Source organism: Micropterus dolomieu, linkage group LG17 (assembly GCF_021292245.1).
Source record: "Micropterus dolomieu isolate WLL.071019.BEF.003 ecotype Adirondacks linkage group LG17, ASM2129224v1, whole genome shotgun sequence".
NCBI lineage: Eukaryota > Metazoa > Chordata > Actinopteri > Centrarchiformes > Centrarchidae > Micropterus > Micropterus dolomieu.
Genome location: NC_060166.1, coordinates 14244719 through 14270642, shown reverse-complemented (window position 1 = coordinate 14270642; position 25924 = coordinate 14244719). Strand labels below are relative to the sequence as shown.

At 42.6% G+C, this 25924-nt stretch overlaps 1 long non-coding RNA gene across 1 annotated transcript; it reads right to left on the bottom strand.

Moving 5' to 3' along the window:
- LOC123986320 lies at positions 1-23964 on the bottom strand. Its single transcript, XR_006828845.1, has 4 exons — positions 23924-23964; positions 22895-23003; positions 22735-22792; positions 1-332 (listed from the first exon to the last, which is right to left on the bottom strand). It is a non-coding gene; the product is annotated as an uncharacterized LOC123986320 (long non-coding RNA).
- Between the last annotated feature and the right edge of the window lie 1960 nt (positions 23965-25924).

The following is a 25924-nucleotide window of genomic DNA, read 5'->3' as shown; positions in this document are numbered from 1 at the left end:
TTCAGTATGTTGCTTTATTAGTACTCCTATGCATTTTACTCAATACATTTATAAGTGATGAGCCAAAATGATTATTAACAGGATGAGGAATACAGATGGATAGTGGTGATTTGTTCTTTTGATTGCATTTTATGTGAAAATGCTACTGCTGTATAAGAGAACAATGTCAGGTATTGCAGACTTTTCACTAAGATGACACTCATTTCTGTATTGCCAGGTACAGCAAGGTATACAACAAAAGTCCAGAAAGTGAAGCTTGTACTCATTGAAGGTAGAGTAGGACGACCTCCAGAGCTCTATCCTCTTCCGACGGTTGTCTGCTACTGAGATGCCTAGAAGCAGAAAGAGGAGACCTGATGATCAGAGAGGTAAGTGCGATACACAAAATCATCTCCACCGCAGCGACACAATGCCACATGTAAAGTCTGAACAGTCCAAAAAATATACTTTGTATTTTTTCTACCCTCCTGGGAATAAAACAAAAACTACAGGTATCCACACTGTGGATGAAATCAATTGTATAGAACTGTCAGTTAGTGACATTGCATCTTGTACCTACTAGAGATAAAACCTATGTATAACGGAAACTTGACTCAACCACTAGAGAAACAGAAATAAAGTACACTAGTAATAGGCAAAATGTGTATTGTTGCAACCTGTTTTTAGCTTTACCTATTGTTGTCGTAGCTGTTACCACAGCTAGGCCTATCTGTTGCCAACAGTTTGCTAGCCAATTTGTTACTGAATCAAATTCAGTCTATTTTATCCTCCCCAATATTAACTAACTTAGCTAACTTGATAATTTTTATTGTTTATTGTCATAATTTGATACATCTTTTCTTTGTCGGGAGTTGCACATGCGCAATTCCTAGTTAAGGAGTAATAGTTATATGAGAAACATTTAGCTTTCATCCCTGTGATGTCATAGGACCCCACAGTGGAAGTCCCATTCAGTAAGTTACAGTAACGCTACTTACTACGGTCTAACTGTTTTCCTAAAGTATGGCAACAGTCTCATTTATAGTATTTAGTCTAGCTCAGTAACCGTTCTCGTCATCATCCAATACATTTTAGCTATGCTGACATTGCTGAGTTTCTCTGATGAAAGATACACAATGCCGATAAATTATGTCTGCTGAATTCAAGGATTTAAGGTCATTTTACAACAGGCTTGTAAAAATACATTCTGTTTGCATCTCCCTTCTGCTACATAGGAGACAATAAACAGTCAATATACTGTACAATACAACAATCATAAAAAGGAAAACAGAAGTAAACAATATTACATGTAACGAGCATCAAGTAGTTCAACATGAAGCTGATGAAAATATTACTGTAGCGTTGCAGTGGGAGTTTACCTTAGTTTCCGGCATTTTGTGTAATGTTGATGCCGGATGGTTGCTCATGAGGAGCACACTCTTGGAAAAGTAATGGTTGCGATTTGAAACCTCACCACTAGAGGCCACTGAAAACTACACATTTCCCCTTTATGTGGCACTGTTAATGTTTTTATGTTAAATTATAACCATTTTAGGGACAAACTGAAGGACATCATCAAATTAATGAGAAAAGTATGTTTTCTAAATCAATACAATCATACTGGTTGTTTGGAGCAGATACCAAATATTTCAATGTGTTGTACAAAAATGATAAACTTTGGAACAATTTCTATCGGCATCTTGTTTTAAAAGTAGCATTAACGTGATGATCATCATTTCATAAATAATGTAGAAATTATACTTACATACAGAATTTAAGAAGTTTCATAATGAAAAAATTCCATATACATATGCAGAATATAAAATAACTCTGGCTGGATTTTATTCATAATTTTATAATATAATTATGTCTAATTACAAAATGAAAGGCCAGTTAGTTTTGTAGACTTGTCTACAAAGCTTCCATGGCAACATAATACAGTAGTAGTTAAACCACCATTGACCTAATCTGTTAAACTGAACTTCATAAAGATTTTTGTGGATATTTGTAAAAGAAAACTCATTTGCCTGAGATTGACCCTGCATAGGTGCTGTGAATCATTGACGCCAAATCAAGAACCATCTGCTGGTGATATTTTCTTTCTTTCTCACTTAGTTCTTCATTAATTAGATATGCATTTCAGCTTCAACGGCAGGAGTTTAGTTGCAAAGATGAGAAAAAAAGTACAATGTACAGGGTCATGCTTCATCTGAGCTGGCAGATCAAAGAAATTTGTAGTTTTTATGTACTAGTGTGTTTGTTCTTTCATTTATGTATTTTTCATTTGTCTACCCAGTTATTATTACAGTCGTTGATGCCTCTGTTTGAGACCTCCACTAGGTCTCATATAATGTATTTTTTAGAGGCACAGTGTGGGGTGATGCTGAACAATAAATATTCTAGGGGCTGTATAGATCAAATCTGGCAACCAGAAGCTCCTGTCATGACCAATTAGAAATGCTTTGTGACTCAAAAACTCGCAGGCATGAGGCAGCTGTACCTGTGTCAGTCAACGGACAAACCTCACCAGTTAACTCTGTGTGGAGAAGGGGGAGTTGTAGCCTTGAGTACAACAGCAGCTCTAAAGATGAATTCAATGAATATTTTACAATGCTTTCATTATGGGTGCATGTAATTACTGCCTTTCCCATGATGCTTGACTAAGCCTCAGTGAGTAAGTGGGGAGCATGGAAGGTTTGAATTTGTTTGTTCCCCCCAACAAAAACAAATTACTGTAATGGTTGAAAACTCATTTAAGTATGTTGATCACTAAGTGATGCATGTACTGATACTTTCTAATTCACTTCTGAGTGAACACTGCTGCTTTATTAAGCCTCTCGAAAATTCGACCCAGTGAAGTGGTACTGCTGCTCCTTCAAAGCTATGCAGAATTAGATTTTTCAGATTCTGTTTTTCTCCTCACTTCAGTGAGCTCCTAGTTTGCCTGTGGTGATGCGACTACGAGGAAGACTTGGGGATTATTTCCTCTGCTTGGGTTGAACCCAAAGAAAGTTTATGGACTTAAAAGAGATAAACAACTCATCACAAACTATCTGAGGTCCACTTTCATTTCACTGCTTTCTTTAGTTATCGCACCTTCAATTTTCTATGCAAATACATTTACTGTGATACTATGGCCTGAATCTAAATCCCTTTAATTAGTTGGGTTTCCATCCATTCATTAATTGGTGACTTAATTTTATTTGATGCAGTAATTGCATTTGTCCAAGAAAATCAATTATTTTCAATTCACATATTAAATTTTGTACAATACACACCAACCTAATGTAATAACAACATACATACAACCATGATATATATGATGTATCATATCACATATCATACAACACATACACTCACAACACCACAGCATTAACACTGCAGCAAAGGAGAAGTCTGAGTTTTCTATTGGGGAGCAGCACAGTGCTGGATATGCCGTGGTATTAATGTGACGAGTTCAGTGTCTTTATTGCAGTAAAGAAAAAGCTGCTTTTAAAGTAGGTTGTCTCAGTGGCTGGTGATTTGTACTGTAGCACCTCCCAAATAATAATAGTAAAAAGAATAAAAAATACAGAATGTCACAGCAGCTCCTGTGTGCTCTCTGTGATACATTATTTTTCACAACTGCAGTATATTTGATATGAGATCATGTTGTGCTCCACTGTTTCCACTGCCGTTAAATGCCCAATAGTTGGTACATTAGAAACTAAGTGTCTCTTTTGCTTCTTTAGATGAAAGCATACAACTTTGCCATCATTAGCTAGCCCTGCATTATGATAACAAGCTGTCCAATTCAAATCTCTGTGGACTTTTTCCACTTACCTTGTGGATGTTTTAATTTGTTTACTTAAAACCACCGGAATGGCATGTTTTATTCATTTTTAATTCCTAGTGACATTATATGTGTAATTTCCCTGACATTTAGATAGGCCCTTTTATTATGATCTAATAGCTTGCAGTATGTGATGACATGGGACGGGACCCATATGAAGTGTGGCATAAGGGTGACATGCGACTGTGGAATAGATTAATCAACATGCCTGACAGACTTAGCAAACACCGCAGGCTGGCCGACCGGATACTGTGTGTGGAGCAGACAAACTCTCTTGTTATTGTTCTTTGTGACTTTAACAAAAGAAACCTCAACCAAGAACTCCCCAAATACAGGCAGTTTAAAGTGTCCTACCAGACAGGGGAACACTTTGGATCACTACACATCAGTAAGCAGTGCCTATCTGGCCTTCCCACGCGCTCCACTGGGACATTCTGATCACTTCATGGTGCACCTGATTCCTGCATACAGACAGAAACTACAACTCTGTAAACCGGTAGTGATCACATCAAAAAAATGGACCAGCGAAGCTGTAGAGGATCTTCAGGCGTGTTTGTACTGCACTGACTGGGTTGCTTTCAGGACTGCTACCAATAGTCATGATGAGTTTACTGATGCTGTGACGTCCTACATCAGTTTTTGTGAGGACAGCTATATACCAACACGCACCAGGGTGAGTTATAACAATGACAAACTCTGGCAGCTTAGGTTGGAAAAGGAGGAGGCATATAGGAGTGGGGGCAGGGCCAGTTGCAGGGCGTTAAAGTACAGGTTTAGCAAGGAGGTGCAAGAAGCTAAATGACTGTAGTCAGAGAGACTAAAGGACTAGTTCTCTGCAATCTATGCCACTTCTGTCTGGAGAGGGTTCAGACAGATCATAAACTACAAACCCAAAGCCCCCCACTCCATCAACGACTCTCGCCTGGCAAATGAGCTGAACCAGTTCCACTGCCGCTTTAAGAGGCAATCGGACACCATCCTCTGGGACTCCGCTCAGCTTCAGCCCCAGTCCACCATCTTCTCCTCCCACTCCTCAGAGTTAGCCATCTCCTTTCAACACCATCATCCCGGGCCTTCCGCAGGACAAGCTCTCTCAGCTGAATGTGCCTGACTCCACCTACAGGTGGATTACAGACTTCCTGACGGACAGGAAGCAGCACGTGAAGATGGGAAAACATTGAGCCTTGTCTCTGATTCTCCTCGAATCAGGCTCAAGGCTGCGTTCTTTCTGTTCTGCTCTTCTCCCTGTATACCAACAGCTGCCCCACCAGTCACCAATACGTCAAGCTCCTGAAGTTTGTAGTAACACCACCCTCATTGGGCTCATTGGTTCAGAGATTGACCATCTGGTGACCTGGTGCAGCCAGAACAGCCTAGAGCTCAACGCTCTGAAGACAGTGGAGATGGTCGAGGACTTCAGAAAAAGCCCAGCCCCACCCTCCCCCATAATCCTGTGTCTCATCAGTCGCCACTGTGGACTCTTCCTGGGCACCATCACCTCCCAGGACCTCAAGTGGGAGCTGCATATCATCTCCATCACCAAAAAGGCCCAGCAGTGGATATACTTCCTGCGGTAGATAAGGAAGTTCAGCCTGCCAAAGTCAGTGATTTTGCACTTCTACACCGCCATCATTGAGTCCATCCTCACCTCCTCCAGCACCATCTGGTACCCTGTTGCCACTGCCAGGGACAAAGGCAGGCTGCAACATATCATTTGCTCTGCAGAGAAGGTGATTGGCTGCAATCTTTTATCACTTCAGGACCTGTACACCTCCAGGACTCTGAAGCAAGCAGGAAAGATTGCAACTGACCTCTCCCATCCTGGACACAAATTGTTTCAGACTCCACCTTCTGGCAAGAGGCTGTGGTCCATCAGGACAAAAACCTCGCGCCACAAAAACAGCTTCTTCCTGTCTGCAGCTTGCCCCATTAATAAGGCCCGGTTCACCCACTGACACTCTCCCCTTTCAAATAACACAAATATCTCTGCACATCTAAATTTGACTTCATTTCAAATCATGCACAACCTGGCACATTGTACATATTTGTTGTTATTGTTAATCGTTGTTGTTCGACATTTTTATATTTTGTCAATTTATATATTTATGTTATATATACAATATTCTCTTCCGTTGCAATACAGAATATTTAATATCTGCCACATTGTTCCTTCTCTGCAAATAGTTGTATTATTTTTCTCTATTCTTTTATTATTCTTATATAACTTACATTTGTTAGTCCATATTTATATATTTCTACATTTATTTATTTCAACTGTTTGTCTGCGTGTTGTACCTTATCACCAAAGCAAATTCCTCTATGTATGTGTAAAACACTACTTGGCAATAAAGCTCCTTCTGATTCTGTACCGGGTTGGACTACTTTAAACAAGGTGTTGGAAACATTCCTCAGAGACTTTGGTCATATTGACATCAGGCAGTTGCTGCAGATTTGTCGGCTGCACATCCATGATGCGAATATTGGATGTAGATCTGGTAACCCCCCAAACCACGTTTTGTCAAGAAAACACACGTGAAATGTGAAACACAAAATGAGCGATCCTGAACACAAAGCAGCAGTTGTTATAAAGATAGCAATTATAAAGCCAAAGAAAATGGGTGAAAGGATGGATTAGCACACACATGTAGCAGGGATTGTCTGAGCTACAGAGGGACCTGAAGTTGAGTTAAAAGGTGCAGCACACTCAGTTAACGAATGACTGTGAGGTTACAACTCACGGCCCAAAAAGGAGAACAACAAACGCACCTATGCCTGTACATTTTCAGCTGTGGACTGCAGCTTACTTTGGTTAGCCTTTAACTCAACAATCAATCATGATTTCAGTTAAATGCTAAAGTTGCTGTTACTGTTACCTTGTCTATGGCCCGCTGGCAGAACACCGGGTGCTTTCTGATCAAATGCCGTCATTCTGTTGCCAGTGGACGGACTAACATTAAAGAGTTGTTGTTTTCTTTAGCTTGAAATAATCCCATACTTTGGACACTTTCTTCTTTGTCCCTCGCTATTTTCTCTCTCTACCTCCACTTTGCAAACAGCGGCATTATAATCATATCGTGTTCACAGCGTAAGATTAATAAATGTCGAAAACAGTTTGCTGTATAGTTATATGGATAAAACGAAACATCAATGCAAAATATTTGCATTGATGAATTGTTTCAGCCCTAATTATAACCATCCAGAGCACTATGTCACCCTTAACCTGACCAGAGCGCAGAGGTCTGTCTGTGCCCAGGTGACATTTGCTATCTTGCCTTTCCGGTGGAAACCAAACCTTTCCACACAATTCCCGAGCAGAACAGAAAATGTAACTCAGTGATCTGAGAGTTGACAATAAAATTCACTTTTTGTTCTATTGTTCATTATAGCACAATCTTATGTTAATATAGGCTTTTCATTAAAATGTCTGCAGAATGTCCTTATTTATTTTCTATGTCTGATGAATGCAGACTTCATTTTAAAGATAAACAGTTTCACCTATCTCAGTTTGTGTTAAATGCCTACCAACAGCGTAGAAGGGCACTGCTGATGTGCCTCAGATGTACCTAATGTTTTATAAGTTATATACTGAGATGACATATCACTTGCGATAAATAAACATATATTGACTGCCTGGTTGTTTTTAATTTAATATTTTAAATACAGCTAAATGTTGTTTCTAGACAACAGCAAAGTAACTAAATACCTTTATCTGACATCACAAGTAGTGAGTGACGTTTAGAAAGAATAACATCAGTCTGTATCAGTCCCTCTTCCTCTCTCACTGGCTGCAGGTAACGTAGAAGGAGGAGCGGCTGGTTTGTCTCATCTGAGTTTTTAAGACTACAGACCAGTCTGTGATCCAGACAGACAGCTTTCTATTTAGCTTGTCTTTAACATTTGGCTAATGCCAAGCTACCGTTAGCTGTGCTTGTTTAAAACATACAGGATGAGATACTGAGGACAGAGATGATTAAATTAACCATTTCTACATGTTTAATGTTACTTTACAGTCAGGTGTATTGATAAAATATTGTCTATTTACTTACGAAGGTTTTATTCCACGTACTTACAGTAACGAGTGTAACTGTCAACTAACGATAGTTTGGAGCTAACTTAACCCTCACCGTAATGTTATTCCACCGCAACGGTGCAGCCTCTTGCTCTGCTGCTGCCGCTGTGTGTGTGTGTGTGTAGGAGCCAACAGAGAGCAGGCAGAGACTGCAGCCTGATGATTTTCTTATCCATTGCGTTTCAAATTAAATCACATTTGATGCTCGAGACATAACGTTACATTATAGCCTGCAAGCCTGCAGTATTGGTAAGCTCGAACCTTAGTGATTTTCAGAATTTGAGAAATTTTGGAACCTGGTCTCGATCCCCATCCCTATATGGAGGTGTATTGTATTTGTTCTTTTGCTCTCATTATGTTATTGCTCTTGTTTGTTATATATGTAGTGTCTTGTAAGTCCATGTGGGCTGGGCACCTTTTGGTGCATGATACTTTGAAAAAATAAATTACTTACCATAGCCAAACTAATCTTCGGACACATCTTTCTGTCTGGCATTTCTATTAGGTGTTTGCTATCAAGTAAATGACACCAGCCTTCCTGCCTCAATTCTCCCATTATATCATTTCTAAAAGGAAGCCTGCAATATCTTTCCAGTATGCATATTTGACAAGCTTCTTTTTTTTTCGTATGGCCAATAAGCACATTCCTGTGGTCTTTTCTGATGGTTTAAAGAGTTTTAAAAATGTTCACAAATATTACTCTCTAGCATATTCTGAAGAGTATCAGGTGTCTACATGTTTTAGATTTGTTTTTTAGCTTTAATAATAATGCATATGTCATTATTGAACCAACATGTATAAAGTATATGCACTCATTTGTATCCATGTATGCGCTGGTTTTCTGTGTCCATCCTGTTTTCTTGATCCTAACACTAATCTCTGACCTGTGTTTTTCCAAAGAGCACTATAAAGGAGCCTAGCAGAATCTTAACATGAGGCAGCCACGTGTTTTGTTGAAGCAATGCATAACAGCTTCACGCAACAGATCAATAGATCAATAAGGCTTTCATTACTAATTTGCTGGTTTCTTTCTTGCAGCACAGCCTATTTAAAAAAGATCCTAGTCTTACAGTACAATACACTAGCTGCTGACATATAAGCACCTCGCCAAATTGCATCAGCCTACGTGTTGTGCCGCTTTCTGTTCCCATGCAGTCTGATAAAACAATTGCAACTTGAGCAGAAATCAAGAGTTGCTCTCAGTCTCACAAGGTTAATCGGATAATTTATAACAAGCCACCTTTGCTGTGCAGCAGTTCAGCTGAGGTAGCAGAGGATGCACAGGCATGCAGGCACCCACATGCATATCCATGTAGGCATTTGCTGAGTACACAGAACACAAGTTTGGCATGACCCTTATCAGAATCTAACAGTCTAATTACGGTTCAGGCAGTGGGAATCCATTGATTTGAAGATAAATATTAGCTCACCTGTGTGCTGAAACTATTACAATCTTTATCTTAATGGTTCTGGGAAAACGCTTCATTAAGGCTCATTACAATAATGTGAGGCATTAAGCATTAATTAGTTTGCCTTTGTGGATTGTCAGATTTACTTCAGACATAAACAAAATGCTCAGTATTTTAATAGACAGAACTAGAGTAAAGCTATTGTCTATATCAAACCCCTTGTTTCACTCTGTATTCAAGGATAATTAGAGTTTATTGTATTTCACATGGAGCACCAGATGTGTGGCCTGCCAGGACAATTGAAATATTGTAAACCACAGCAAAATAAAACAATGCATTAACTTATAACTAGTAAAGTCAAATATTTTTCTTAAATATTTGTCTTAACTTCCTGTTTTGTTCCTGCTGAATTGGACCGATTTTCCATCTGGAAAATGTATCTGACTGTCAAAGGTTACATGACTTTTACACACAAGGCATCTAATCTAAACACACAAAAAATGTTGTTTGTACGTCAGTTTTGGCTGTTTTATTTAACTTTCCCATTCATTCGATGGACAAATTTCTTTTTCTCACAGCTCTGGTATAGAAAGCTTTTTTGAGGCATTGCTCACAATTCTGTAGCAGCACAATGACCAAACTGTATGCGAGGCTCTTGATCATTTATTTGATCATGACACTGGTGAGGAGGAGACTGCCACTAATAACTACTAACAATTTGAAATGCTTTCAAAACAAACATCCTTGTTAAAATGTGACACAAAGTTGTTTATGATAAATAGGACAATATGTTTCATCTGAGAGATGATTATAGACTGAGTATAATAATCCATAAATGACATTTGGACAGATGACGGAGAAGTGCTAAGAATGGTTTGCAAATATTGTATGACCCAGATTTGCCAGGTAATGCATATCGAGTACCACCACTGAAGGGATTGGTTCTTGGACTATAATGAGCTGTGAAATTATATTATGAATAGAGAAGCTAGGCCGCCAGTCTGCCCAGTTCCTCCTGTTAAGTTTGGCAAACTGAGTAGATGACACTGAGAATGAGGACAACTTATCTAACTTAAATTCTGATGACTGAGTAGAGGGATATGGTGCAGGAGGCTCTCGGAGATTTGAACGCTGAGAGTGACATAATCATGATGGCTAGAATGGTGAATATTATGGAGCACAGTTATTTCAGGAGTGGGAGCACTGGAAAAGAGGTAATGGCATGGGAATGATTGACATATTGCGGGTGCACTCAGCCTCCTTCAGAAAGAAAGATTTTTGGTCGATGAAATTGGCTTGGATTTACATCACCTTCATTATTTTACCCAGCAAGAAGAAGTTACAAGCAAAATAACAAGTTTGTAACTGTTGCAGCACAATTTCTGTCAGCAGATAGCATGTATCGAACTAGAAGATGCAGCAAAACCTTCTCTGAAATGGCAATTTGTCTGCACTTACTCTGGAAAGACCATCTTTGACCTCAGCTGATGGGGTACAGGGTATTTCTGTCAAAAACAGTGTATATATATATATATATATATATATATATATCTCCTTCATAAGACGAAAAAAAATAAATAAGTAAGAATATTCTCAGATGAAGGAATTTGGAACAGTGCGCAGCCTCCCTTCCCAAAAGCATTAATTGATTAATGCTGCATCAACTACAAACTGCATATTTAGTGATTTTTTTTTAAATATCATTTGAGATTGGATATAAAACAACACAGGACCACAGCCACATTAGGTCTAAATATAACAACTACATGAGCGCACTGTAGTCATAATTGGAGTGGTTGTATTGTTGTATTGTTAACTCCAGCTGTGCTCTGGACCAAACTAGCTCATCTAGCTGTACTGCTGGGTCATTAACAAGGAGCAAACTGAGAATAATAATGAGAAACAAACTAATTATCGATTGTTAGAAGAAAGTTTTGGCTTTGGACTCCACCTGCCCTTTCAAATAAACGTTCGATTGGTAATTATTGATTTTATTTTTATAAATTGTTCATACATCTATATGTGAGATCGAATCACAAAAACCTAAAACATTGTTAAACAAACAAACGCACATATTGACCATTGGATACACTTTCTGTACTGTAGCCCAGTAGCGCTACTAGTGGTCAAAAACTCATGAGGTTACCTTTAAATTGCAATTGCAACTTTGAAGTTGCAGTTTACACCCATGTCTCTAAAAACTCATATAATGTGTGTAGTGAATACTTTGGAAATTGAATAAAAGGTGTAAAGAGTATTTTTTGGTTAAATAGAATTGATCACTATATTGATGATTCCAGTGAATTTACATTGTTGAACTGATTAATGAAGGATTATCATAGATGTATTGGCTAAACAGGTACACATGCACTTGATTACTATGTAAATATGGATGTTTATACAATATAGCCACACAAAATGTGGTGCTTTTGCAGTCACGTTAATGCAAAACGTATTAAAATTCAGAATGAGGTAGGAAGTGAAAGTCAGAAGAGATGATATGGAGGAAAGCATGTAGTGTTGTAGTTATCGTTTACTCATTGTGTCGTCCCTGTCAGCATGTGTGTGAAATCTGGAGTCACCCAATTAATTCTTAAATTATGGCTAAAAATTTATTTTGAGGTCACAATGACCTTTAACCTCTGAGTCAGAATCTATCCTTCTATTCCTGAGTTATGGTGTTGAATGATTTAATGAAAGTGATGTTCATCTTTGAGATTTTGGGAAATAATCACAAATTTTGCATTTGTGTGTTTTTTGTGTGTTTGAGCTGATCGGGCAGTTGCAGCTTAGGAGGAAGAGCTGGTCATCCACTATTTAGACGGTCGGTGGTTCGATCCACATCTCCTCCACTCTGCATGTCGAAGTGTCCTTGGACAAGTTCCCCTTCGAGGGAACTCGAACTGCGTCGGTGACGACACTATGGGAACGCCTCTGTGCGGCTCTCTTCTCCCAAGAGATCTTCATTCAGGAACCGTAGATCTAAGATCGGACACAATCCTCCGTCTTTTTTGGGAACTATGAAGTACCGGCTGTAGAACCCGGACTCCCTGACTGGCTGGGGAATGCGTTCTCTGGCCCCTTTGTCCAGTAGAGAGAGAACTTCCTGTTCAAACACCTGGCTCCGCCTTGAGTGCACCGCAGTCCAGACCACCCCATTGAATCTGGGTGGGCGGACCCAGAACTGCAGCCTTTAGCCATCCACTGCGGTGCGCAGGACCCACGGGGAAATATTTGCAAGGCTCCGCCATTCTTGTGCGAAATCCGTCAAGGGAACCGCCTCCTCTGCCTTTTTTTCCGGACTTACATGATGAGTTGTGCAAGTCCTGGGGCAAGCCCTTCTCAGCACGTCTGACTACTCCCCCGCTCCGGGTACAGCGGCGTAGAGGGGGTCAAGGGCTTCGGCTATGGGATGATGCCCCGGGTTGAGGATGCTTTGACTAGCTATCTCTCGCCCGGTCATGCATCATCCCTCAAGGAGCCAGCGCTGCCTACCAAGCCATGTCATGTGGCATCTGCTTTGGTGGGCAAAGCATACATGGCGGTGGGCCGGGCTGGTGCGAGCCTGCACACAATGGCGGTTCTGCAGGCATACCAGGCCGCCCTGCTGAAGGACATGGACTCGGGAGCAGGCCCCTCTGAGAAGGATATTGCTGAGCTCCGCCGAGCTACGGACTTGTCACTCAGAGTCACGAAGGAGACAGCCTGTGCCATTGGCCGCTCCATGTCAGCGCTGGTAGCCACGGAACAGCACCTGTGGTTCAACCTGTCGGGCATCCAGGAGAAGGAGAAGACCTTTCTCCCCAACGCGCCGATCGCGCCCTCGGCATGTCAGGACGCAAGGAGAGGCGTTCCAGCAATATCTCCCTCGTCGGTCGGGGGCCAGGATGGCGACGGCTGCGGAGAGACAAGAGAGGGCCCAGCCGTCGTCCAGCTCCTACTGCCAGAGCCAGAGGCAGAGTGTCGCTTCTCGTGCTCCCCCTCAGCACACTCGGGGTTCGAGGCGGCGCTCGCACCCACAGCCCCCCGGGGGCCGGGGGAAGAGGTCCTGAGGTTTCTACCGGGGGGTCACCATCCCCGCCATTGTCAGTTAGATCCAATCCGAGGATTGGTTTGTCACGATAGATCTACAAGACGCATATTTCCACATCTCCATCCGTCCCTCCCTCTCACAGGAAGTTCCTGAGGTTCGCCTGCGGGGGCATGGCATACCAGTATCGGGTTCTTCCGTTTGGCCCAGCACTCGCTCCTCGCACGTTCACCAAGTGTATGGATGCAGCTCTGGCCCCAGTGAGGCTCCAGGGCATCCGCATATTGAACTACATCGACGACTGGCTCATTCTGGCCCAGTCTTGAGAGTTAGCGGTTCGGCATCGAAATGTCGTCCTCGCCCCCTGTTGGGGCTGCGGCTTAACGCGAAGAAGAGCGTGCTGATGCCCGCTCAACAGACTACGTTCCTAGGGGCGGGGTAGAACTCGATGACAATGCGGGCCCACCTGTCGCCTGCACGTATCGGGTCCATTTTGTCCTCAGTAACCAGAATGAAGCTAGGCCGCTCCATCACTGTGAAACACTTTCAGAGAGTGTTGGGTTTCATGGCAGTAGCATCCAGCGTAATCCTGTCTGGCCTGCTGCACATGAGAGCCCTGCAGTGGTGGTTGAAATCCAAGGGATTCTCCCCGAGGGGAAATCCGTTCCGTCTGATACGGGTTACGAGCAGGTGCCTTCGTTCCCTGTCAGTATGGAAGAAACCTTGGTTCCTGTCCCAAGGGCCCGTGTTGGGAGCGTCATGTCGCCGGACAATTATTTCAACAGACGCCTCACTCGCGGGGTGGGGCACGGTCATGGACGGCCGCTTTGCGAGAGGCTCCTGGCAGGAGCATCATTTCTCTTGGCACATAAATTGCCTGGAAATGTTGGCGGTTTTCAGAGCTCTGAGAAGTTTTCTGCCCGCTCTCCGCGGTCACCATGTCCTTGTCAGGACCGACAACACGGCAGTGGTGGCCTATTTGAATCACCAGAGGGGTCTGCGCTCACGCCCATTATGCAAGCTGGCACATCAGATCCTCCTGTGGTCCCAGCAGAGACTGCTGTTCCTCAGAGCGATGTATATCCCTGGGACCCAGAATCAGGGAGCAGACCTGCTGTCGAGACAGGGGCTGAGGCCCGGGGAATGGAGACTCCACCCCATGGTGGTGGAGCTATTGTGTGAAAGGTTCGGCCCTGTAGACGTGGACTTTTTTGCGTCTCAAGAGACGACGCACTGTCCACTGTGGTTCTCCCTCTCGCCCCCAGCCCCGCTAGGGCTGGATGCCATGGTACAGACGTGGCCGAGGCTGCGTCTGTACCTTTCCCTCAGTCGCTCTGCTCCCAGGGGTTCTGGAGCGGGTCAGTCAGGACGGTGTCAGCCTACTGTTAGTAGCCCCGTTTTGGCCGGCCCGAGTGTGGTTCTCAGACTTAATTTTGCTCCTAGAGGGCCCGCCATGGCAGGTCCCTCTGAGTAAGGGAGCTGTCTCAGCCAGGTCTTTCACCCTTGCCCCGCCCTATGGATTCTGTGGCTCTGGCCCCTGAAGGGGCCCAGTTCCTGGAGGCGGGCCTCACGGCAGGAACAATCGAGACGCTGCTCAGCTCCAGAGCCCCGTCCACGAGAAGGATGTACGGCCTGAAGTGGAATGTGTTTGCCACCTGGTGCAGAGAACGAGCGGTGGACCCAGTTACCTGCCTGGTGTCTATGGTACTGGAGTTCCTCCAGGACCCTTTTTCTGCTGGCCTTTCACACTCAAGGTGTATGTGGCTGCCGTGGCGGCGTTCCACACCCCTCTGAGAGATGGGCCTCTGGGGAGGCTTCCACTGGTCGTGCGCTTCCTCTGTGGAGCCCGGAGGATGAGACCCGACACTCGTTAAAGGGTTCCCACCTGGGACCTGGCGGTGGTTCTCGAAGTGCTGGCTGAGGCCCCCTTCAAACCCCTGGAGTCGGCTGAGGCCAAGCACCTGACCCCGAAGATGGCCTTTCTCCTCGCTATCACCTCTCTGAGGAGGGTGGGGGATCTCCAGGCACTTTCGGTTTCTCCTCAATGCCTGGAGTTTGCCCCGGGGAGGGTCAGAGCCATCCTGCACCCCTGTCCAGGCTATGTCCCTAAGGTTCCGTCCAGGTTGGCAGGGTCGACGGTGCTGCAAGTGTTTCATCCCCCACCTCATGTGATGGCGGAGGACGGGAGACTTAATCTGCTCTGCCCAGTCAGAGCACTGAGTATTTACACTCTGAGGTCTTCCCGGTGGAGGAAAGCAGACCAGTTGCTGGTGTGTTTCGGGTCCCCCAAGGCTGGGCTCCCCGCTTCCAAACACACTATCAGCAACTGGATTGTTGACTATTTCCCTGGCCTATCAGGTGCGCGGGTTACCATCACCTATGGCCGTAAGGGCGCACTCTACTCGAGGCATGGTGGCCTCTAGGGCCCTCCTCGTAGGGGCTTCGCTCCAGGATTTGTGTGAGGCAGCTGGCTGGGCCACTCCTCACACTTTAATCCGGTTCTACAGTCTGGACCTTCCTTCTGCACCCGGCACCCGTGCGCTCTCCTCCTAGTCGTGCCTACAGGTTGCTGCACGCTGGGGGGGCAGGCGGGGTTTTCGGCGCGGCCTAAGTGGGTATCTCGTTCCTAGTTATGTTACCATGTTGGTGTATTTGTTGTTGAAAAGAATCTAAATAAGTTAATTTTGCAGTGTTTTCATTTTCAGCAAGGATCCCTGACGTTTATTCATTCTATGTTGTAATCAATGCTTTGTTCACACTTTCTGACACTTCCTTTAGAAATGATGATAAAGAAATGTCATCCTATACTCGATTAATTTTCCAGCTCGAATTTAATAAATAAATAACTAAATTGACTAAATAACTAAAGCTCCTGAGCAGAAGGTTGTTTTAGGGTGAAACAAAGTTATCGTCATGTAACCCGAGCTCCCCCAAGTGGACAAAATAAGTATTACAGGCCATTGTCTGAAATGCCATTTTTTTTTTGATTAGACATATTAAAAGTTAAAGAAAAGACAAGCCCTCCCTCAGGGGAACAAAGGACTGCCCTCTGGGAACCACGTCCCAACAAAAAAAAACAGCGTCCCACGTTCTCTCGCTCTCTCTTGTCCTCTGCTTGTTCCTGCCTCTCCAACTGCGCTTCGGCACGCGCTCAGCGTGCACCTTCTCCCGGCAACGCCCTAAGCAGTTTGACCCGGCGGAGCGAAGGCTTGTTTGTTTTCAAGCCACACACACGAAGTGCCGCAACCTCAGCTTTCCCTCGTTCCAGCAACTTTACTTGCGTTTTATTTTCTTTGGTTTGTTTTGTTAAAAGTTATCAGACTGTTAAGTACACTAGTTTAATTCAAGAACGACCAAGTTCTTTTTTTTAGCTTTATCCTTCGAGCCAACTTACACTGATCCCCGACGCCCAGGGTAATCCACGTGGGCCGCCAGCAGTAACAAAGGACGACCAAACCTCTGACCCGAGCCAGGGTTGGAAAGCCCCCCCCCCGCGAGTTTCTTCAGTAAGCCGACAAAAGACGGACCTCCGGAGCAATTCCCTGGCAGAGAAAGCGACTGGCCGACAGGCTTTAAGCTGTCCTAACCGAGAACGCACGGATCTCTGCCAGTGTGAGGTTGTTTAACAGCAATCGGCTGGGAGAAACGACGAAACGAGGAATTGTGTGTGTATTGCCTATCTCCAAGTCCTTGCCATGAGAATTTACCCCTTTGATATGAGACTGACTGATTTATTTAAGATAATTGAGCGATTATTAACTAACTGATCACTAGTGAATAATTGTATAATTATTAAAACACTACCCAGAGGTCCGGAGACTCTGGGTTAATTAAAACTCCGGTGGTTCCCGGCGAAACGAGAGATTTATGGATTAATATTTTCTGAATATTAAAATTCATAATTTGGTATTAATTCTCATGAATGTATTAAAACATAGTCATGCTACACAGTACTCTAAATTGCCCTTAGGTGTGAGTGGTTGTTTGCATCTGTGTGGCCCTGCGATGGACTGCCAACTTGTCCAAGGTTACAGGATAAGCGGTTCACAATGAGTGAGAGCTACCCTTTTAATTATATTTGGTGCATGTATTGTGCCATTAAAATTTTAAATACTGTGGCGTCCAGCAAAGTTAGCCATTCGATCACCAGCTCCTCTTTTCCATGTGTCAAAATGTCCTTCAGCCTCCCGATTGGTAGCCCACATGGTAGCTCGCTGACATCTGCGTGTGTGTGAGTAGGTGAATTAACGGAAAGTTATAAAATTGGATACAAGCACTATATAAATGCAGCCATTTATCATTCACAATAAGGCAGTATTGGTGAATGCCAAGGATGGAGGAACGGTTGAAAACAATATATGCCATATCTGCTTACATTTGTTATGTGAGGCTCATTGTCATTCATTAAACACTAGCATTGTGATTAAATTTACCTCTGTTTTTTTCTCCCTTTTGTCAACTTCCTGGCAGGACAACAATAACAATATATCAAAATATACAGTGCGACATAAGGAAGAAAATATCAAATGTTGTTGTTTCACTCAGGCAATAAAAAGAAAGTGACAGGAATTCCTTTTTACTCCCAATTGATTTCCTCCTACAGATAAAGCATAGTGGCTATGTCGCTTTCTGATAACTGTTCACAAAAATCCTACATTCATTCGGCTGAAGCCAAAGCAAATATCTCAGCCAGCACTCTACTAACTACTGAACCAGGCTCCCACTGAAGGTGGAAACAGGTGGAGACCACTGAGGCGGAACACACCTCGCCTGATTCAGGTCATTCCTCAGTTATCCCATACATTTATATACAGTACATTTTTCCCCCCCTCCTTCACAGCCCTGGTAGTCACACTCGACCCTTCTTTTAACAACTGTAGCATCCCCCGGTCCCTCCTCCCTCCTATCTCTTTGCCTTAGGGCCGTGGGTGGTTCAAATAATTTGCTTAATTTGTTGCCATTCACTCTCAGGACATGGATCAAAGAACTGTTAAATTGCACTGACGTGGCAGCATCTCGGAGTGACTGAGAGTGGAAGGAGAGAGGGAGACAGAGACAGAGAGAGAGGTAAGCCCTGCAGCTAAAGGAGGAGACTTCCAACATCCTCACTGCCACCACTGTGTATGTAAGTGTGGGTTTATGTGAGTGTGTGTATGCATGTGTGTGCCAGGACAAGATGAGGATGGAGACACCTACTCTCTCCAATAGCAGGCCAAGTCCTGTTGCTGTGTGGATGTTGCTGATAATGGCTGCAGCGAAGTGAGATAATAATTTCAATAGACATCAGAGCACCACTACACTCTGTATACTGGTATGCACACAGAGTGAGTTGTTATTTATACTGGTAATGTTATGGGATTAAAATAAAGGGGTTAGCCAGGAATGATGTAAACTTTTTGGACCTGAGCCTCATTTCCTGATCCCCTTGCAGTCCCAATACCCTGAACCAAGACAATTGCAATTTCTACACACAAACTACTGATCAGCACTTTCTCTTCTGTTTTGGTCTTATTCTCGCTAATTCTAATTAATAAGCCGCATGAAACGTCAACTTACCACGGAGTATGATCATGAAAAAGACCATTAGAATGATGCAATTAGCCAGAGGACTCCGATGAGAGATACATGCAATCAAAGTGTGAAAAGAGGAAGAGAGGCAATATAGCAGTGGGCTGGGGGAAGGAGAAAAAAAGCAGATGCTGCAAAAAAAAGGATCTTCAAAGAGAGGGATGGGGTTGAAAACCCAGGAGAGGGAGCTGCGGGAGCACTTGTCTTCTAAGGCATAAATGTGACAGAGCTCCTCCTGGACCAGAGAAGACATAGAGAACCAATAAGCAGCAGGGGATAGTTTCTTCATTTATTTCTCCTTTTTTAATTTCCTCTTTACTCTTTTGTCTTAAAATGTGCAAATGTTGTAATTAAAAGTGTTAGTGATCTGTCATTTTAGTGGAATTATGCATTAAGACAACAACTCATGTTTGAATCAGACAACTTTAGCTGCCTAAACATGGTTGACTAGTGTATATGCATGTAATGATAGTTAGTTTTCCCAGTAAGAGAGTAGAGTGTCAATCCACAGCTGTCAAGTCTGATGACTATGTGCCCTGCAGCAAAACTGGAAGACACAGTCATATGTTACTATAGGATGCAACTGTATACACTGTACAGTGCTAAACCCTTTCTCTGTGGCTTTCTTCAGCACCACGGACAGAGACAGAACGGACAGAAAAGGTGCCTAAATGTCTTGAATTGCACATGCTACACACTGTGCTGTCGGGCTTGTACTGCATATTGTACACTTAAACAGTAAATCAGCATATGATTAATAGCACATTTTCAACAATCTGACAGATAGCACCTTTAATCGCTATTTATTCAGTTATAAGTTGTTGTTTTTTCTTCTTGTGAAAATTGCTTTACTACTCTGTTGTACATTTGTAATTAAAACAATCATGTGAACTGATTTTTGAATTTCTGTCCAGGAGATTGTTTTTGACTACAGCAATCCACTGGAAGAGGTGGGCTAAAACTTCCAAAGGCAGTGTGACTTCCCAATTTATGTCTATGAGTCAAGCAGTCACCCTCTTCATTTCCTATTCCCATACTGTAGCCACTGCTAATGAGTCACCTTGGCAAGTTTTGTATTTGTTGCTTTTAATTGCCATGCTGTGATTTTTAAGATGACTGCAATGGTGATTCATCTGCATCTGCAAAGTGTCAGTCGGTGTATGCATGCATTCACTGGTGTGATGATCTCTTTTCAGGGAGCTGATTCTTGAAGTGCCAACATAAGCTGGCTAAATTTGTTATGTTAGCAGTAGTTCACTGTTGTTTTGCCTCGTTTTTCTTTTTCTTTTATTATCTTCATTTTCCCTGTTATTGGCAATTTTACTGTGCTTTCAATTTTCCCCTTCTCAAATTTCTTTTATTCAAAGCCATCTATTTTTAACTGTCCCTCATTCTGTTGTTCTCATCCTCATTATTGGTTGGCATACAGTCTCCTTCTCATGATTGCTACAGCATTTGCATGCTGCAATTCCTGTTTCAGTCTTATTGTAAGCTGAAAATCAATATGTATTAGAGTGAATTATTTTTACATGGCAGATTATGAGCAAGTGTGGCCAAACTGCCAAGAGCCAGAGCTTTCCTTCTCAGTTTAGGTACTTAACATTTACATTTACTCGTTTAGCTTTCCTTCTCCTTTTAAGACATGTTGGTGAATGTAACTTGTAGTTACTTTTAGATATTGCTTCTTTTTTAGTTGATACTATAAACAATAAACAAACTGACTAGTACTACTAGGATAAAAGTATGTTATTAGTTGAATGAGGAGTTTTTTCACAAGGCCAAAAGCAGAGGCATCAGACCGCTTCTACCATTTAATTTATTTATTGTACTCAAGGGCTCCTCTGAGGTGATTACTTTACTTGAGGAGAGCTAGGTAGGAGTTTCTAGTTTTGAAAATGTGTTTTAATTTTGTGATGTACTGTACTTACATAAAATTCTCAAGAATTAAGTAATAAAGGTCTCTAAAGACCCAGAGCCCTAGACAAATGCTTTGTCATGAGAGTGGGCTGACAAGGGAAACTTTCTTGGGCCATTTCTTTTGCCCCAGACAACCAGAAGAGACGCAAGACACGTTGCTGTAAGTACTGCCCTAGAAGGCTGTTCGAAACTAATGTTAACAGAGCTGCCTTCACTTGAAAGTGATGCCTTCTGATGCAGCTGTCTATTACGGTATCAAGGCAGCGAGGCAACTGCCTTCCGTTTCGAACACAGCCCATATTTAATTCAGAAATTCAATGTTTCCAGAACGTTCTGAGAACGTCCTGCTGGTGTCAAGAACGTCGCTTGGTAATGTTCCCACAACGTTCCCAGACAGTCACGATGTGGAGTTCTTTAAAGGGTTTGGGGACGTTATTTGGTGGACCTTCAGGGAACATTCAGGACGTTCTGGGAACGTTTAGAGGACAATATTTAATTAAGAAATTCAATGTTTCCAGAATGTTCTGTGAATGTCAGCGGTTGTAAAAAATTGCTTGCTGCCCGCGCTACCGGGGTGTCTGTGCCGATGAAAGGTGACAGCACTCTGGAATATAGTTTTGCAGGTCACTTTTATAAGTTGTGAGTAGGGCTGAAACGATTCATCGATTTAAATCGATGCATCAATGCAAATTCTTTGCATCGATGCTTTGTTTAATCCACTTAACTATACAGCACAGTGTTTCGCACGGACATTTATTACTGTGGCACATCGCACTTATGCTGTGAACACGACTTGATTATGATGCCGCTGTTTGCAAAGTGGAAGAAGAGAGAGAAAATAGCGAGGGACAAAGAAGAAAGTGTTCAAAGTATGGGATTATTTCAAGCTAAAGAAAACAACAACTCTGTAGTGTTACAGTCCGTACACCATAACACGAAAATGATGTCGCCTCAGCAACAGCACGACGGCGCCTTATCAGAAAGCAGCCGGTGTTCTGCCAGCGGACCACAGACAAGGTAACGCAAACAGCAACTTAGCATTTAACTGAAATCTAAGGATAAGTAAGGATAAATTATGGGGTTTATCCTTACTTCTCCCTACTCATGGGGTGGTGATGGTGCAATGGATAAGGCTATGCCTTTGGTGTGAGAGACCTGGGTTCAATCCCCCACTGTGACCCATCCACCAGTGTGTCCCTGAGCAAGACACTTAACCCCTAATTGCTCCAGAGGTGTGCGACCTCTGACATGTATAGCAATTGTAAGTCACTTATGTAATGTTATTTATTAAATATTGTAAGGACTCAAAACATCTGAAGAAAGGGACTTGGATGGCTGAGACTGATTAGAAGTTGAAATCACACGAGATAATGCAAGGACTAGATTAATACAGTGCTTAACGTCAACAATTGCATACTAGGAGTGTGCGATATTTATCGTCTACGATAATATCTTAATTATGTTGTTTTAACAATGTGTGAGCAGACTTTAATGAGTAGGCTATATCACTCTTTGCAAAACACTATCAAAAACACCTCCTCCACTCAGTCAATGCGTCATGCATATAGTACACATGTGCTAGAGTTAAACATGAAATGGCTGCTGAAAAAATGCATGACTGAAGTTGAGTGAATAAATAGCGTCAAGCAATATAACATCTTACACTGAACAATACTGCTAAACTAAGGCCTTACTGGTGACATGCTGCTTTCTGCTCAGCTACCATTCACGGCGTTCACACACAAACTTGCTCCAGCTCCGCTCACGCATGCACACTGAGCGAGAACGAGCTAGTACTATACTCAACATTTACAAACATATTTCTGAAGGATGACATATATTGTCTAATTGTGGTTATTGATAAATTCCCAGAAAATATTTAGAGATAAGCCTTTTATTATTTTGTACACCAAACTGTACAATCCCTTACCTCTATTTATCCTTGAGGTTGATGAGGTCATGTGCAACCACTGGCAGATGTTTAAGAACTGAAAGAAAGAGTATGGATTTTAAAGAAGACAGGAGGATCCTCTTATCCTCTAAATTCACACTCAACATAGACAGCTGGGCTATCCACCTACAACACTTACCACATAATGGTTTTGCAGCAGCCAAAGTTAGATTCCGGCTTGGGCCCTTTGCTACATATCTTCACCTCTCACCACCTCTCACCACTTAAGTATGCTGTCCTCATTGGGCCTGTATGACATGCGGAGAACAGATCAAATCCCTGACAGACTCACAAACTTTGGTAATGTCGTCACCTGATAACAATATGTAATTTTTTAGCAGTAAATTTAATGGTTTTGACCCAACCCATGTACAGTTTTCTCATCAACAGTGTTTTGTATGTTTTAGGCAGGTAGCAGAAACTGAGAAAAAGATCACTGAAATTCTGCCTGTCTTTGTACACAAGTTACACTTGAGGGCCAAAGTCATCTGGTTCAACTGGAACAGATGATGCTGAGATTTCTGTGACTTAGTACAGTCTGTAGCAAAATATCTGTGTTTCTGTTACATCTGGGCGGTTAACTTGAATATATGTGAGTATCGTTTCACTGGACGACGTCATTCCACAATATGCTCCTTAAGGTGAGCTATTAACTTATGGTTAGATCTTTGGTATCTTGACATTGGCGTTTATGTAACGCTATTGCACATTTAAACTAACTAAAGTAACTAAACAGCAGCCCGACAGTAACTGTAGCAGGTCAGATACATTTTCCCTCCAGTGAAAAAAATAAATAAAATAAAAGCCTGCTTGCAACCGGCTCCAAACCACTTGAATAAACAATGTGGTTTACAATGAAGCAGGTATCGTTAACCCCGTATGTCTTAACTGCCTTGCCACAAAACATTTCCTCCGTGGGTTTAAAGTTAACTTAACGTTACCATTAAATTACAAGCTAGCAGTTTTTTGCAAGAGCAACACAAAAAAGCAGAAAGGACAGCGTTAAAACTGTTTGAAAAATGTAACGTTAACATTCGCTGGCAACACGGTCGACCATTAATGTTTTACCTAACGTGACCCAGCAAACATTAACTTAACGTTATTCGAAACCCAAACAACCTTCAAGAAAGGGTTTACTTGACACTGGAAGAAATTCTGTGCAACTTACCTCAAGAAGGAATATATCCTCTCCAGGATCCAGAATCCGGACATCGCGCTTCAATTTCAAAATGTAACACAATCGCAATGGATGCTGGGTGTGCAGACAGGGCGCAACTGCTAACGTATCGATAGATATCTATCTATCTATCTATCTATCTATTCATCTATCTATCTCTCTCTCGCTGCAGTTAGCTACTCTGTACCTTTTTTATACAGTCTATAATTACTCAGAAATAATTAAAATAAACATAATAGATGTTGAGGTGTTGGCGGAGCACTCACAGTGATATGAAAAATAATTAGTTTCACAGTGAATATGATGTTTGTCATTTAAAAGTTAAGTGTGTAAGTTAAGAAAGTCGCAGTCAATCATAGAACTGTTGAAAAATAGGTAATTAGAAAGACCACAAACCCAAAAGTCACATAGCCTATTTACCATTATTTACAGACACTTTAACATTATATGTTTTACCTTTAAATCAACATTATTGAACAAACAAACAGGCCTACCATATGTTTAATATATAAACTCTGTAGGAATGAAGTTATGTTTGCTGAATGTTGAAAGGTTTTATAATGTAAGTTTAAATGTACACATCAGTAAAATCTGTAATTTCGAAAGAATTATAGACCTACCATTAATTTTAGGTAATTACTTGCTTGTGACATTATTGTATTTTCCCATTCATTTTATCAAATGGTTACATTTTCTAAGTAAAAATGTGTGTTTTCTACATATTATGACAGTAACAATTCTTGATTGAGGGTAATTCACTATCTACTACAATGAAATACTATTTTCAATTGTATGGTCTTTTACTGTTGCTAATTGACAGTTTTTACTTTAATTTCTACAAATAAAAGTCATGCCATGGAATCAGTGCATATGACTGTTCCTATTCCACTCCATGACCATTTTGTGGATATGTTCATCCATTTGTAAACCTTTTAATACAGGTGTATGGGGAGGGGTATACTGTACTATACCAATTAGATACACTGAACCATACTGGAACATTCGGTTAATGTCCCAAATGTATCTTTGTAACATTACTATGTGACCATAAAATAACCAATATGGAATGTCCCCCTAAAGTCATTGGACGAACGTTATAATATGGCCAACTTAGACCCATATGAGTACGTTCTGATTAAGTTAGTAACAAAACGTTCTCATATGGCCAACAGAGGACCACATGAGCGCCACCCCCACGTCGATCCTCGCCATTCTTTCCTGATTTACACAATGAGTTGTGTAAATCTCACACAATGAGTTGTGTAAGTCATGGAACAGACCAAGAAAGAAAAAAAACAAAACAAGAGCTGCTCTTCACGGCTGACTACGTCCCCTCTGCTGGATAACAGCAGCATGACAGAAACTAAGCAGCATGCCTTTGGAACGATGCCACCCTCGCTTCATTCCTTCAGACGCCGGCGCTCCCCACCAATCCGTGTCGGATGACATCCGCTTTGGTGGGCAAGGCCTACATGGCAGCGGGTCGAGCTGGTGCATGCCTGCACACTATGGCCACCTTGCAGGCGTACCAGGCCGATCTTCTCAAAAACTGTGACATAGGGGGAGGTCCCTCTGAGAGCTATGGACTTAACACTCCGTGTTACCAAGGAGACGGCCCGTTCCAGTGGCTACGGAGCGCCATCTGTGGCTCAACCTCTCGGGCATCCAGGGGAAGGAGAAGGCTTTTCTCCTGGATGTGCCCCTCTCTCCTACTGGCCTGTTTGGTGAGGCAGTGGATGCTGTCGTCAGCAGGTTTCAGCACGCCAAAGGCAGGGAGAGGCGTTTGAGCAATATCTCCCCCGCCGGTCTGGGTCCAGGACGGCGACGGCTGAAGAGAGACGAGCTCAGCCCTCGGCTAGCTCCTACCGCCGGAGACAGAAGCGAAGCGTCGCTTCCCGTAGTCCATCTCAACAAACCTGGGACGCGAGGCAACGCTCTCGCCCACAGCCCCCCGAGAAGACGGGCCTGAGGACCGTCATTCAGTCTCGGCGG